The sequence below is a fragment of the Canis lupus genome, chromosome 15 (assembly GCF_048164855.1).
Source record: "Canis lupus baileyi chromosome 15, mCanLup2.hap1, whole genome shotgun sequence".
NCBI classification, from domain to species: domain Eukaryota; kingdom Metazoa; phylum Chordata; class Mammalia; order Carnivora; family Canidae; genus Canis; species Canis lupus.
This window is the reverse complement of record NC_132852.1, coordinates 39,754,413-39,769,489: the sequence shown is the minus strand read 5'-3', so window position 1 is coordinate 39,769,489 and position 15,077 is coordinate 39,754,413. Positions and strand designations below refer to the sequence as shown.

At 38.2% G+C, this 15,077-nt stretch overlaps 1 long non-coding RNA gene across 1 annotated transcript in view; it reads right to left on the bottom strand.

Annotated features, from left to right (window-relative positions):
- Positions 1 to 1,775: 1,775 nt before the first annotated feature.
- LOC140604949 (uncharacterized) overlaps positions 1,776 to 15,077 on the bottom strand; it is a 37,649-nt gene continuing 24,347 nt past the window's right edge. Inside the window, exon 2 of the long non-coding RNA XR_012007750.1 lies at positions 1,776 to 2,019. This is a non-coding gene — a long non-coding RNA (uncharacterized lncRNA). The remainder of the gene's footprint in view (positions 2,020 to 15,077) is intronic.

Below are 15,077 nucleotides of genomic sequence, written 5' to 3'. Positions count from 1 at the left end.
ATTCACCTCATATGCTTTTACACTCTCCTTTAGAAGAATTTTCCTGCTAAAAGTTACATCTGTGAGAGAGAAAAGGTAAGAAGGAGTAAACTTCATCCAGTTTTTCAGAAGAGCTCTGGGAAACAGTCAGAGGGAAATACTTGAGTTGTACTAGTTCAAATGGAATTTAGAAATACTGAGCAACATAGGTGCTCTCTGTTCACACGGCATAATACATTTCTAGAAACCACAACGTAAGCTGCAATCTCTAAGCAGCTGCTGTTGCACTGCTTTACATCTCGCCAGTGGGTAATCTTTGTTTTCCCAGGTTATTTTTTATGGAAGACGCTGTGGTAATAGTACGAAAACTCTTGACTTTTTAGGCAATGCCAGAACTGGGGATAAGGTAATCAGGGTGTAAAAGTAATTTTCATGTTTTTGATTCCTGAGACCTCCATTTTTGGAATAACATTCTTTCTGACAGGGACATATGGCAGTGTGGCATGCAGAGGCTTTGAAACAACACAGACCTGCATTCACATTCAGACTCCACTCTCTACCGTGTGATGTCAGACAAATTGTCCACCTTTCTCAGTTCTACTGGTGTTACCTGTAAATTCAGGATAATAATGTCTAACTGTAGATTGTTCTGAGGCTTAATGAGTTGTCATATTTATACAAAGTTCCAGGGCCCTGGCACACCCTCACTGGCATTCAAGAAGGTAAATCATCTGTTACTCCCCCGGGGTCCCCTTCTGTCACCCTTAAGCCTTGGGTGTCTCCTCCATAGCCTGTAAGCTTTGCCCAGCATACCCCTCTGAGGTCCTGTGACTTGGCTGCTTGGTCACCAGCTCTAACTGGTGGCCCAGCCAGTGCTGGACCTGCCTGGTTACTCTTGTGAAGGCCCTGCTGATCACCTGGGAGAGGTTTAGTCCCAGAGGCCAGCCCTATCTGATCTAGCCTGCAGTTAGCTTTAACTTGTTATTAGTTTGCACCCCTGTTGCAAGGCTTGAATACTTTATAGTAGACAAACTGTTTAATTGTATTTAGTCCATTTAAAGAAAAATATGAGTAGTCATATATGTTTAAAACACACAAACTACTATACCTACACTATCCAATGTAGTAACCACCAGCCACATGTGGCTATGGAACACCTGAAATGTGGCTAGTCATATGGGTGCTGCGACATAAAGTACATACCAGATTTCAAAGATTTAGTACACAAAAAAATTCTTTAAATATTTAAATGTATTTGTATTGATTGCATAGTAACGTCCATAGGGTTAAATAAAGCATCATTAAAATATGATTCAACTATTTCTTTTTACTTGTTTTACTGTGATTACTAGAAAATTTTAATATGGCTCATATTATATTTCTATTGGGTAGTACTGTACTAGACAAGCCTGAAAAGCAGACTTATTAACTATTGTGAAAATACTACAGTAACCAAAAAATAAAAAAAAAAATTAAATTAAAAAAATACTATAGTAACCAGTACTATTGGGGCAGCTTTTTCTCTAAAGTGATTAAGGAATGAGCTGTGTATGTCATATGCCCTACATAATTATTAATATTTGAAAGGGTGCTTGTTGCCCTTTGTAGCCTCCTTCATATATTGTCATAGGATGACCATTTCTTTTACTTTTCTGAATAAAGTCACAGATAAATGGTTTTAATTTGGTAACAAAGTTAAAATTATGCATAGGTTTTTCTGTTATAAGACTAATGCACAATAATCACCAACTGATAAAGCATTTACTATATCCTATGAAGAATTTACAGTTATGGAGTAGTATTTGTTTCTGGTTTATTTATTTGATTTTGCAACTCATTTTGTAAAGGATTTCCAGTTATTTTGATTAATGTTATGTAAATTATTTTGCATAAGCAAGTCATTTTTAAAAAATTGTTAGTTGATCACACAAAAATGCATCAAATCCAATAATCAGCTTAATTATTTCCATGAAAGTTCCAGTGTTTTTGAAGAAAATTTCTCATTGCACTTCTCATTGCAACATCAGGATAATCTTTCACCTAAAAAAAATAAACAAAATGGGCCAGTGAAGAAATCAAAGAGGAAATTGAAAAGTATATGGTGACAAGTCAAAATGAAAACGTTATGATCCAAAATCTTTGGGACATAGCAAAAGCAGTTCTGAGAAAAAAGTTTATAGATACATAGACCTACCTCAAGAAATAAGAAAAATCTCAAATAAGCAACCTAATTTCATACCTAAAGGAGCAAGAAAAAGAAGAGCAAATAAATCCCAAAATTGTTAGAAAGAAGAAAATAATAAAGATTAGGGCAGAAATAAATGAAATAGAGATTAAAATAACAATAGCGGGGATCCCTGGGTGGCTCAGTGGTTCAGCGCCTGCCTTTGGCCCAGAGCATGATCCTGGAGTCCCGGGATCGGGTCCGTGTCGGGCTCCCGGCATGGAGCCTGCTTCTCCCTCTGTCTGTGTCTTTGCCTCTCTCTCTCTCTCTCTCATGAATAAATAAAACCTTAAAAAAGATTATAAAATAATAATAGCAATGAAACCAAGATCTTTTAAAACTCTTTTTAGTCTTTGAAAAGATAAACAAAATTGATAAACCTTTAGCCTGACTCAAGAAAAAGAACACTCAAATAAATAAAATAAATAAATAATCAGAAGTGAAGGAGGAGAACTAATAACCAGCACTACAGAAATACAAGTAGTTACAAGAAAATATTTGAAAATTATATGCCAATAAGTGGAACAATCTAGAAGAAAAGGATAAATGCCTATAAACATACAAGCCTCCAAAACTGAATCAGGAAGAAATAAAAAATTTGAACAGACATACTACTAGTAATAAAATTGAATAGCTAATCAAAAAACTCCCTAAAAAACAAATAGACCAGATGGCTTCACAAGTGAATTCTACCAAACATTCAAAAAATACCTATTCATTAAAAAACAACAACAACAACAACAACAACAACAAAAAACACCTATTCTTAAACTATTCTAAAAAATAGAAGAGGAAGAAACACTTTCAAATCCATTCACTGAGACCAAGCATTACTCTGATACCAAAATCAGACAGACACTATAAAAATAGAAAACTACCAGCCAACATCTCTGATGAACATGAACACAAAATTCTCAATAAAATATTAGCAAACTAAATTCCACAGTATATTAAAGAGTCATTCAATATTCACAGATCAATCAATGTGATATGTCACATTAACAAGAGGAAGGATAAAAAATATGATTATTTCAATAGATAAAGAAAAATCATCTGATGAAATACAACATATGTCCATGATAAAAACTCTCAACAAAGTGGGTTCAAAGACAACCTACCTCAACAAAATAAAGGCCATTTATGAAAAACCCACAATTAACATTATATTTAATGGTAAAAAAACTGAAAGCTTTTCCTCTAAGATAAGGAATAAGATAAGGAATAAGATAAGGATGTCCACCCTCACCACTTTTCTTCAATCCAAGTAGTGGAAGTCCGAGCTGCAGCATTCAGTCAAGAAAAAGACATAAAAGGCATCCAAATTGGTAAGGAAGAAGTAAACCGTCACTATTTGCAGATGATATGATGTAGAAAACTAAAGACTCCACCAAAATAGTTTTAGAACTAATAAATGAATTTAGTTGCAAGATAAAAAATTAATCTACAGAAATCAGTTGCATTTCTATACACTAATAATGAAGTAAAAGAAGGAGAAATTAAGAAAAAATCCCATTTAATTGGGATTGTATCATAAAAAGTAAGATTGCGGGCAGCCCTGGTGGCGCAGTGGTTTAGCGCCGCCTGCAGCCCAGGGTGTGATCCTGGAGACCCTGGATCGAGCCCCACATCGGGCTCCCTGCACGGAGCCTGCTTCTCCCTCTGCCTGTGTCTCTGCCTCTCTTTCTCTCTGAATAAATAAATAAGTATTTTTTAAAAATCATAAAAAAAGTAAGATCGCTCAGAATAAATTTAACCAAGGAGGTGAAAGACCTATACTCAAAACTATAAGGCATTAATGAGAGAAATTGAAGAAGACACAAACAAATGAAAAGGTATACCATGCTCATGGATTGAGACAATTAATATTATTAAAGTGTCCATAGTATCCAAAGCAATCCACAGATTCAATGCAATCCTCATCAAAATACCAATAGAATTTTTCACAGAACTAGAACAAAATAATCCTAAAATTTATATGGAACCACAAAAAACCCCAAGTAGCCAAAGCAATCTTGAGAAAGAAAAAACAAAGCTAGTGGTTTCACAATTCTGGACTTCAAGTTATATTACAAAACTTTAGTAATCAAAACAGCATGATACTGGCACAAAAACAAACAGATCAATAGAACAGGATAGAGCCTAGAAATACCCTATCTCAATTAATCTAGGACAAAGGGGGCAAGAATATATAATGGAGAAAAGACAGTCTTTTCAATAAATGATGTCAGGAATATTGGACAGCTACATGCAGAAGAATGTGACTGAATAAGTTTCGTACATTGTACACAAAAATGAATTCAAAATTGATTGAAGACCTAAATGTAACACCTGAAATCATAAAACTCCTTAAAAAAACTCATAGACAATAATGTTGTCAACATTGGTCTTGATAACATACTTATGGATCTGTCTCCTCAGATGAAGGAAACAAAAGTAAAAATAAAGTGTCGGGACTAAACAAAATTAAAAGCTTTTACACAGCAAAGGAACCCATCAACAAAACAAAAAGACAACTAAATGGGAGAAGATATTTACAAATGATATATGTAATAAGGCATTAATATCCAAAATATATAAAGGACTTACACAACTCAACACCAAAAACCAAATGACTAGTTCAAAAACTTCAGGCAAAAGACCCAACTAGACAATGGACATGAGCTTATAAAAACACCCAATATGAGGTAAAGGACAGAGACAAACAGAGACTGAAATCTTGACCAACAGTGCTTAAAATATCTTTTCTTGGGACACCTATGTGATGCAGTTGGTTGGGAGTTTGACTTGGTTTCAGCTCAGGTTGTGATCTCAGGGTCACGATCTTTGGGTCATGCCATGCACTGGGCTCATGCTCAGTACAGAGTTTGCTTAATATTCTCTTCTCCCTCTGCCCCTCCTCTGACTCTCTCTCTCTCTCTAAAATAAATAAATAAAAATTTAAAAACAAAATATCTTTTCTTTTCCTTTCTGTGAGCATATTTTAAAAAGTACATCTGACTGTGTAAACACATTGCTAAGGCCCCTCCCAGGGCCTCTTGGAAGTGGTTCATAGAAGCTAGGGGCCCCACAGCATAAGTTTTATTAGCTTCACTATGAGTCAGCCTCTACCCTATGTCAGCCTTGGACCAGTGTTCCAGGACATGGACAGGTACCTCAACTATCTGTTTGGTTAAGGTCCTTTTGATGCTCACCCACTGTGCTCTTGACCCAGGTAGGGACACCATGTGCCCCCTTTTATTCAGATGCATTCATCAGAGTGGAGAAGCCCTGTCATATATGTTACTGGTCTTGATTTCTCCCAGATGGTCTGCTGCATCTTAATGCAAATATGTCTCCTCCTGGCTTGTTCTGATAACTCACACTTCCTCAACTAAGCTCCTTACTTCTGGTCTTCTTTGGTCCTCACTGTGAGTTATGGAAGAAACTATCTTTGAATGAGTGAAGAATATGAAAAGTTAAACACCAGTTTTATCACACAAAATTCAAAGAACCTACACAAACTTTCTATGTTAACAAAGGAAAAACTTCCCAAGTGTATTTCGTTACTTAACATAATGTAGATAACTTGGAAATGATTCTGGGAAGAGCATCAAACATCAGAGTAGATGATGTAATGCAAACCCCCCCCCACACACACACACACATTTTTTTTTTAAAGATTTTATTTATTTATCCATGAGAGACACAGGGAGAGAGAGAGAGGCAGAGACATAGGCAGAGGGAGAAGCAGGCTCTATGCAGGGAGCCCGACAGGGGACTTGATCCCAGGTCTTCAGGATCACATCCTGGGCCAAAGGCAGGTGCTACACCGCTGAGCCACCTGGGGCCCAGCCCAAAGAATTTTTAACCCACTTGTGACATTTGGAAATGGATATGATAGCTACCTTTTAATAATTGCTATGTATATACAAGAAAAGGATGAAAAACTTAGCTTGGTAGACAGCAATCTAAATTAAATTAAGTAAAAGATAATTAAGGCCAAATGTGAAACTCCATTAGATTATGGAAATCTCCCAGAAGAGACACATGTAATACTATTACTCAGCATAGATAAAGCAATATTGTCACTGAATGTGTTATGATAATTGCACTGTGTTTCTTCCAAGGGACAAAAGGATGTCCAGACACATGTTTACGGTTTCTTTTCTTCACATGCCATGATTCTATGGTAACCACATCTTTGTTTACACAGTGCTAAATTATGAGAACAAATGTCTTCACTAATGTAATACTTAAATACAAAGACTGTTGTCTATAGAGTTCAATTACTTAAAGCCCTAATTCAAATGTAGTCATCTCATACAATAGCTGAATTTTCCATGCAAGCCAATTAATCTTGATGTTATCCAATGAAGAATGTCAAACCAGAAGGAAAGATGAGAGCAGAGATAGCAAGTAAGTTTCATCTAGCAAGCCTACCCTAATCTATTAGTAGTGTTTGCTTGAAGCTCTGAGTTGAGAAGGGTTTTAGGAAAATAATACGATTCGTTAATAATGCCCGCCACGACATAAGATAAGCTAGTGACAATTTGTCTGCCATTTGACAAGCTCTCTTGGATCACAGCTAGAGGTCAGAATCCAAGATGCCCCTGGCAGTATGGACATCCTGTGCCAGGTTCTGGAGCTGAGATTGTTTTTCCTTTGAAGTTTATCAGAAGCTGCTCAAAGACTAGAAACCCATGTTTTAGGTGCCACTACCTTAGGTTCTGGAACTCACGGGTATACTACTGAGCTATACCTCCTACAGGGAAAGCCCTTAGAAGTCTTCTTACACAACTCTACCATTTTAATTATGAAGAGGCTGAGGCCAGAGAAGTCATTTCACCATAAGACATAGGAAAACTTAGAGGCAGGGTTCGGACTAGAACCCATACTCCCTGGCTCCCAGACCTGTGACATGAAGTTCTTTGAGAATGGAAGATCCTTCCCCTATGCCCAACCTGCAGTACCAACCTCAGGTCCTGGGTAGCCAGAGCAGATTCATCTTGAAGCTATGCGGGACTTGTCAATGTCTGGGCTGTTGGCTGTCTTCCTTCATTCATAGATCCTGATCCTGTTTCATTTCAGTGTTACAGGTTTGGCCTATTGCTCTTTAAGATCCAGTCACTCACATGTCAATAATCATGGCTCCCAAAATATCCAGTCAAAGCTCAGGCTGGAATATAGTGTCTTTTGTCATGTAAGCAATTAAACTCGATGTTCTTGGGCAGCCCAGGTGGCTCAGTGGTTTAGCGTTGCCTTTGGCCCAGGACTGTGATCCTGGAGACCTGGGATTGAGTCCCATGTCGGGCTCCCTGCATGGAGCCTGCTTCTCCCTCTGCCTATGTCCCTGCCTCTGTGTGTGTGTGTGTGTGTGTGTGTGTCTATCATGAATAAATAAATAAAATCTTTAAAAATAAATAAACTGAATGTTCTTTTTTTTTTTTTTAAGATTTTATCTATTTATTTGAGAGAGCACAAGTGGAGGGAGGGGCAGAGGGAGGGAGAAGCACACTGAGCAGGATGCCCAATCAGGGCTCGATCCCTGAGATCATGACCTGAGCTGAGGGCAGATGCTTCACCGACAGAGCCACCCAGATGCTCCCACACTGGATGTTCTTAACTGGTGCCTAGAGAACCCTGAACAAGCCCCAACATTCCTGTCTGATCTGTCAGTGACAAGAACCATTTCAGGGCAAATAGGAGTCAGATTGATGTCAGGCTCTACGTCAGGCTGACCTTCAAAATGCTCTGCCCAGAAAAGTCCTAGGGACAATGAGGAGAAGCCTCCCTGGCTTTGCCACAAGCTTTAATACTTTGCAGAGAATGATCTGATCCATTTCGCTTGGCTTCCTTTCACTTATGCTTTTTTTCTCTTCCTATTAAAGGACCTACAGTTATCTGACAGCAGGACCATCCCCACCTTCATTCTTCCAAAGGCTTGGCAAGACACTGACAAAAGTAGAAGAAATAGAATTTCACATCAGCAGAAAGTGGAACTCCCCAACTCCTTTCCATGACTGACAGCTGACTTGTTTCTTCGTATGCCCTTCTGAGCTTTCTTCTTGTTTTACTTACTTTCTAGGTTTGGGCATGGGCCACAGCCAGGGGAGATTCCTACAGGTCCCCTGAATGGAAAGAGCTTACTCTCCTCCTGCAAGAACATAAACCATTCCTGATGTGAGGTTTTGGGCATTTGAGGTTGTTTTTATACATGACTTGGCTCTGGCTGGACTACAGGTCAGTGTTGTTCTGGCCATAACTAGGATTGCATTGAATGAACATGAAACCCAAAATGGCATCATGGTCTCCTCAAGCCGTAGGACCTCTTATTTGCAGAGTGCCTGAGCAAACTGCAATCATTCCTCCAACCATCTGCTGCATTTTACATATTTAGGCCTCTGTGAAGGGGTTCATTTTTCTGCCTCATTATTTAACATTTAAAAAGGAAATATCCAATTTCTCATGTAAAGCATTTAGCATAGGGTCTGGCACATGACAAGTGCTACTGTAATTTTTTTCTAAGATTTATTTATTTATTTATTTAGAGAGAGAGACAGAGAAGAAAGGAGAGCACACATGTGAGTGGGGGAGTAGAGGGAGAGAATCTTCAAGCAGACTCCCCACTGAGTGAAGAGCCCCAGATGGCTCAGTCCCACAACCCATGAGATCATGACCTGGGCTGAACCAAGGGTCAGATGCTCAACCTACTGAGCAACTGAGTCACCCAGGAGCCCCAATGCTATTACAATTTTTATTGGGTACGTAGTATTATCCTGTGGTGTGTAGTACTATGCAGCTTAATCTTCATAAGAGCTGGCATATTACAGAACTTTATAGCTATTACATAATTTTGTCATAATCCCATTTTATCCACAGATAAATAGCTCTATATAAAATTTTCCCCATTGGTTCCAATCTCTCCCTTCTCTGAACCACCATAGCATTTTGTTTGTCTCCATTTGTTCACACCCCTGACCTCCACCACCCGCTCAGCATGCACAACCCTGGGACTCAGCCACTGTCTTCTGCATTGCTCTGAGCCCCAGGACATCATCCAGGTCCTCTGCTGGCTGGTTTTGGCCAATGGAAAGCACCAATAGGAGTTCAGAGTGTGTACTAGTCAGATATTAGGGTTCTCCAGACAAACAAAACCAACTAGATGTGTGTGCATGTGTGCATAATTTATAGGTGTATTATAATTAATGGGCTCACACTAATCTGGAGGCTAACAAGCCCCAAGATCTGTAGGGTCACTCAGTAAGCTGCTGACCCAGGAGAGCCAATGGTATGGGGTTCCCTCCCAAGGACTGGCAGGCTTGAGATCCAGAAAAACTTCATGTTTCAGAGAAGTGCAAAAGTAGGAAAAAGTCAAAGGCAGTCAGACAGGAAAGATTCTCTCTTACTTGGGGGACAGGCAGTTTTTTTGTTCTTTTCAGGCCTTCAATTGATTGGATGAAGTTCACCCACATTCTGGAGGGTAATCTACTCGATCTACCAATTTAAAGGTTATGCTCATCCCCAAACACCCTCAGAAACACCTACAATAATGCTTGATCACATATCTGGGCACACTGTGGCTCAGTCAAGTTGACCCAAAATTGACCATCACAGTGGGTAAAGGAGAGAAATCTGAATATTTCCTTCCTCCTGCCTCTCTGCTTTGGCACTGTATCTCTGTAAATGTTCATGTTTCTCTGTGACTACAGTTCTGGTGGAATAGCCTCTGGCCCCAAGCCACTGTTTTATTTCTTTTCTCTCGTACCCTTCCAATACCCTGGGTGGCGGGGGGAGTTACTATTTTTGGGAAGCCTGAACAATCTTTGCTCATTCTTTTAACAGCACATGCCTCTTTAGAATATCCACCATTCAATTCTCTTTATTTAAACCATTTGGGGTGAATGTTGTTTCCTCTTGCAGCCCTGACAGATACAGTGGTATTCATCTGCTTTTCATTATATAATTATAATGGAAATATATGTTTATAATCAATATTTTGGAAAATAAAGAATACATAAATAATAAAATAAGATGAAGTAGATTCCTACTAAAGGAGATAATTATTACTGATTTATTATTGCATTCTCTTATTGGATACATGGGAGGGGGAGCATTAGATAAATACTTTGTTGTTGTGTGTGTCCCATTCCTATAAATATTCCTCAACTTTAATTTTTAACAGTTGTCTATTATTTTGTGATATCTTCACTCTTTTGCCCTTGGATTATAAATTATTTCCTGCCCTTAATAGAAACTCATAGAGGTCAATTTACTGTGTTATTCAACTAGCTTGATACCTTACACATTAATGTAGTCATTCATAGACACACATCATCCACCCTATCCTGTCAAAAATGTAAAATAGTTTACAGAGATAAATACAATGTAACAAGATAAAGTACATTTCAAATGTATGACACTGAAAGAGAAAAAATAGGCATAGTTAAATAAGATGGAGCCAAGAGCAAGGTTGGAATCCAATAATGCATGCCAAGAACCTTATACTCTTATTAGAAGTTGGCTACAAACTTGGCTTTAAGCTTTCTTATTGTCCATTCAAAGAGGACAACACTAGCAGTTACTCAATTCAGAGTTTCCACCAAAGAAAACCAATCCAGTTACTCAGGAGGAATACAGAAGGCAGAATTTGTTCTTTTCAGCAATACCTTTATAGCAAAGGCAGTAACGGGTTTCACAGGGCTGTTTCTGATAAAATATGCCTATATAAGTTGAGAATGTCATGTCAAACTGTAATTTGAGAAAAGCAATTCTACAAGAGGCCTGATGAGATGCATTCCTGGTATCTAGCTCTGGATCCTTGATCTAGCTTATTCCAGGAGCTGAGTTTGAAGAATCTATAGAGAAAAAGATGGCTTGCATATTCTTCAGGAAAATCTTCCTGCTAGGTCTCTTTATAATATCTATATATCTATATCTATTAAGTGGCAGAGTTCTGGTTCCTACAAAAGGGTCATTTGGACTAAAACAGGTTCTATCCCTTCTACAAACACATAAAATATAACAAAAGAATTGTGTAAACACATAGCCAAGATTGAAAGAACAAATGGACTTTCTACTGTTATTGGTAACAGCAAGAAATGTCTCAGGCAGAGTGATAGGCTTACAAACTGCCTCTGGCAGCCCAGGGGGCACATCATCCCTGGATACAGGTCCAAAAGACTGAGGTTTTAATGCCCCAAGGAGGGTATTTTGATGTGGTCTTAAGACTGCAAATTAGAGAACTGAAACTGGGAAAAACTTTCTGTAGCTAAGTCCCTGGAAAGACATTCCAGAAAATTCTAGTATTAGCTATTCTGGAAAGGCTTCTGATTTTAAAATAAAAATCAAATAAATGGACAACAACAAATCCTGTTATGAAATCCCAGTAAGTATAGAGCCCTAATCTGTGGGATAATAAGCTGCAAAATTAATATAAAAATGGTTCCCAGGTCACTGAAACCCATAGAACAATTGGCAAAAGAAAATGCAAAATGAGTCTCATGGGACACCCAGAGAAACAAACAACTTCAGTCAAAAATGAACTCACAAATAGAAGTTACAAACCACAAAAGAAAATGAATCACCATAAGGGAAAGTCAGCACATATAAATATATAGGAAAACATGTGCTCCCTACCAAATTGAAATATTGGAAAGGGACTATATAATAATTATGTTTAAATAATTTAAAAGTTAAAACAGGAAATAGAAACCATTTTAAAGATCAAGACACTATCTGAAGAAAGGGGAATCTAAAGAGAACTAAAAATGAAAGATACAGTTATTGAAGTTAAAATTTCAAAGTCTGGATTAAATAACAAATTAGATGTAATTAAAGAGCAGAAGGGTTTTGAGGAAATACTCCAGAATTCAGGTCAGAGAGAAAACAATTCTAAGGTATTAAATGACTGTGAGTTCAAGATCATGTTTAACTTTGCATGTACATAGCACTCACTTCAGCAGACACTGTGCTATGTTTTTTATAGATATCATCTTACTTCATTCTCATTAACACTCCTACTTTTCAAATGGATTAATTCAGGTACTAAGGGTTTGATTTCCTTACCCAAGCATCACAGCTAGAGAGTGGCAGAACTGGGATGGGAACCCAGCTTCCTGACTTGAGGATAACTATGCTCGGAGACGTCACTGCCTCTGAAAACCCCTCTCTCCATTGTGCCACTTACCCCCTCCAATCCCTCTGTGCCTGCTGCATCATTCCTATCAGCATGTCAGGATGTTCTTCTATTTCCCAAAATTTAGAAAAATCCTTTCCTGACCCTATATTCCCTACAGTTACCAACCCCATTATTTTGCTTTCTCACAATCAAAACTTATAAAAAATTCTACAAAGGCTCTTGACTTCCCTTTCTATTTCCTCCTCAATCTACTCAATGATTCATCTATATTATACCACACTACCTTAAAACACTACTCTTAGCTTCAAATTCATATATTTGATTTTCTATTTGATATCTCAAGTTAATTTATCTAAAACTAAACTCTTGATCCCCCACTGTCCCTATTTTTATTATAAAAATATAAATTAAAAATATATGAAAGTAAATGATCTCTTCACAAGATGTTTATTAATGACAAAGAGAAAATGTAGCTTTACTGGCTTAAATAACCTTAATCAAGTAAAGTTAGTCACAAATAATGTGACAAACAGATATTGTGTGACTCTTGATAGGACACTCTGAGAGGATACATCCCTTCTGTGGTTGTTACAGCCTTCCGGCTGGTCTTAAGGGTTATTACCTTGCTTTAAGTTAGCATACTTCTTGCTTGCTGACTTAAGGCCCTTCACCAGAACTAATTTACTTTCTTGGAGATTTGCAGGCCTTAAGGAATGAAAGACCAGAATGTTCCAGGCCATAGAGGCCAAGAAGTCTGTTTGAAGCCCCCTTAGCTTTCTGATTAGCCCAGCAGTCTTTTATCAAAATTCTTTTATTTTTTAAGGTCACTTTTTTTAAGGTGAAAAATGACTTTACTGGCCTCCCTTTGCACATCTGTAGGCCTTGCCCTCCTTTAAAGAAACAAGAGAATACTCCTGCACAGGCCCTGGGTGCCAAGGAATCGGACCTTCTCGCCCAATCTCCAAGCACCACGATAACTCTTGAGGCTGACATCACTGAGTCTGCCCCTGATCAAGAAATGTCACAGACCACTGCACTCCCTTTAAAAATTCATGGGCCAGGCAGAAACCTTGGATAGGCCTTTGGACAAGAGTCTACCTTCTCCAGGTGGCTGGCCTCTGAATAAAGCTCATATTCCTTTCCAGTCCAAACCTATCTCTTGAGTATTAGCCTTTAGAACAACGGGAAGCTGAACTTGGGTTTCTGTAACATGGCTTTCCCATCAAAAATGTACACCCTGAATCTAATCATAAGGAAACATCAGACAAGCCTAGACTGAGGGACATTCTACAAAATAAAGGGCTGCGCTGCAAGATGATAAAAAAAAGAGAGAGAGAGAGACAAGACAGGAATTGATCCAGATTTAAAGGGATTAAAGACATTAAACAAACATCTGCTAAATGCAAGTGTGGTCCTTGATTGGATCCTTGATTGGATACTGGACCAGAAAGCAAAAATTCTTTTTCTTTAGCTATAAAAGAGGTTAGTGAGACATTTGGTGACATTTGACTGAGCTATGAGGCATAGATAATACTGTATAAGTGTCATACATGTAATATTTATAATGCTATATAGGCATTAATGTCCTCATTTTGATCATTGTACTGTAGGCATGAAAGAGGATGAATTTGTTTGTAGGAAATACACATTCATGGGAGTAAATGTCATCATGTTTATAACTTATTCTCAAATGATTTAATAAAAAACCCAATACATACACATTCATCCATATTACATATAGAGAATGACAAAGCACAAGGGGTATATTATCAACATTTGGGGAATCTGATGGAGTGTATACAGAAATTTTCTGTATTATTTTTGCAGCTTTTCTGTAAGTCAATTATTTCTCAACACAATGTTCTACACACACACACAAGTAGAATGTGTAATAAACTCCTATGTGCTTATCATCTAGCTTCAATTATCATCAACTCATGGCTAACCTTGTTCCATCTTACCTACACCTATATGTTCTACATCTGTACAGTGCTTTAGTCCTATAACATTCTTATAAGCACTATTTCATTTTGAGCCTCGCAGAAATCCTCTAAGAGGAAGGGCAGGAATTATCCTCTCCACTTAGTAGAGGAAGCAGCTGAAACAGAGAGAAGCTTAGGTAGGAAACACTCTTTTGTTCATACAGTTAGCTAGCAACAAGTTTAGGACTGGAAGGCTTTCGGGCTTGGGCTTATTGCTCATCTCACCACATATCATTATTCTATAATAGTAACCATGAAAACCCCACCACAGTGGGATCTCCAGGACTTTCCTCTTTCTTCCTGATTCTGTGTCACTATCATTAACGAACCAGCCCAAGATCTCTTAGGTTGTGAGGGCATAAAGATGCCAGGAAATCCACCACCTCTGCTCTCTCCATGGCTCAGGTGCTATGCTCTGGGTGAAGACTACTCTATGTGTCTCCTCGCCTCTGTCTTTCCTGGGAACACATCCTCATTCTTTCCTCGGGGCCCTGACATCAATTTGCATGGGCCTTTAACTGTAAAGTTTTTATTTTATGATACAGTTAGCTGTTAGACGTCTGTCTCTCCAGCTAGAAGTGAGCTCCTTCATGGTGAGTCCGTACTTTCTTCAATTAGGATCTTAGCCTCTCATATTAGTAATCTGGAGTCAGTTTAACAAACAGACTATTTACAAAACTGTGAGCAGAGTTTAGGAAAATGAGAGAAATCCTATAGTATCGTCCCTTCCCTTCTCTCACCAGCTCCCCCAAACCCCATATTTACCAGCCCTAGA